We start from the raw sequence: 1,397 nt of genomic DNA, 5'->3' as shown, positions 1-1,397 counted from the left end.
TTTGGGTCATGTCACTGTCAAAGGTCTCTTGAGGGTGTAAGTGCTGCTGTGTCGCACCTTGGAGGGGACAGTGTGGGATTTCAGGTCCCCTCTGTGTGTGATTGCTGCAAAATTTTGTTTCATTATACAATGATGGGATGCCTTTTTCCCCATCTCACCTCTTGCTCAGCTGCCAAAAGAAGGAATAGACAATGTCCCGTGGTGGGGAGGGGGAGGAACTAATGATTTAATGATTTTAAGGTCCCGTTTTATGAACAGTGAAAGCAATTCCAGTAAAACAAGATCTGTTTGGGTGTACTTTTCCTCATTTGCCTAAACACTGCACCCAGTCAGGGTTGTGCAACCCCAGGACAGGCACAGGAGTTGGCACCAGGGAGCTGGAATGTGCTCCTGACTCAGATGGGACAATTAAATTGTCCCCTTTCAGCTTTCTGCAGGCAAAGACCCTTGTTCACAGTCACCACCTACAGTCCCACACTCTGCTGGGACAAGAGCCAGCCCCCTGGCTGTGTTTTCCACTGTGTTTAACAGGAGTAAGGATTATAAGCCAAGTCTTGTTTCCTTAAAGCCCACGCAGGTTTTCCTGAACTGATTCTGCAGAATCAGAGACACTGAATTGTTTTATACCTGCCAGTATAGAGCAGTTGCCACTTGGATTAAATACAAAAATAAAACCAAACCTCAGAGAGGACTCCTGGTCTGATAATCATAGTCTGACTGAACAGCTTTGTGGTTTGACCTGATGCAAGATGGGGCCTTTTAGCTGATGTTTCCTGTCTCAAACATTTCAACATTTTGTGTCTTCTCTGGTGGACCTGCCCTGCCTTGGTGTTGATGTATCTGCAAAAGAGCCTGAGAAGGAGGTGGACCAACAGTTCTGCCATCCCTGGGACACACAGGCCAGTTCAGCACCACCACTGGGGCTGGGCCAGGGTCTGGTCTTGTGCCAGGAGAAAGGTGGTGGGAGGAGTGACTGCAGGGAGCTGGAAAGGGAGGCCTCCCCACCCTCCACTCCCATCCCAGGACAGGTGTGAGGCTCTGGGAAGGGCAGACAAAGCACATGATGAGGTAGCAGAGGAGGAAGCTCTGCAGGTGTCCTCACTGGGGTCAGATCGATCCCCCTCTCACAACAAGAGCTGCATTAAGGCCAGAGCTGAGGAGGAACAACAGAGAGGGATGGTCACAGTCACTCCTGGGCAGAGCAGAGGCCCCCATGTGCAGACCAGACCCTCATTTTGGGGCAGTTTGCTGCCTCCCTGGGCCCTGAATCAGAGATGTCATCATATGACTGAGTGAGCTCAGAGCAGCCTTCAGTCTGTGGTTCTTTCATGTGGGTACTGGTGATGTTGCAACAAGAAGCCCAAGGTTGATCAAAGGGGTTTTCAGGTCACTGGGAG

Source organism: Myiozetetes cayanensis, unplaced genomic scaffold, assembly GCF_022539395.1.
Source record: "Myiozetetes cayanensis isolate MyiCay16 unplaced genomic scaffold, myiCay2020 scf3, whole genome shotgun sequence".
Lineage (NCBI taxonomy): Eukaryota > Metazoa > Chordata > Aves > Passeriformes > Tyrannidae > Myiozetetes > Myiozetetes cayanensis.
This window is presented reverse-complemented; position numbering follows the sequence as displayed.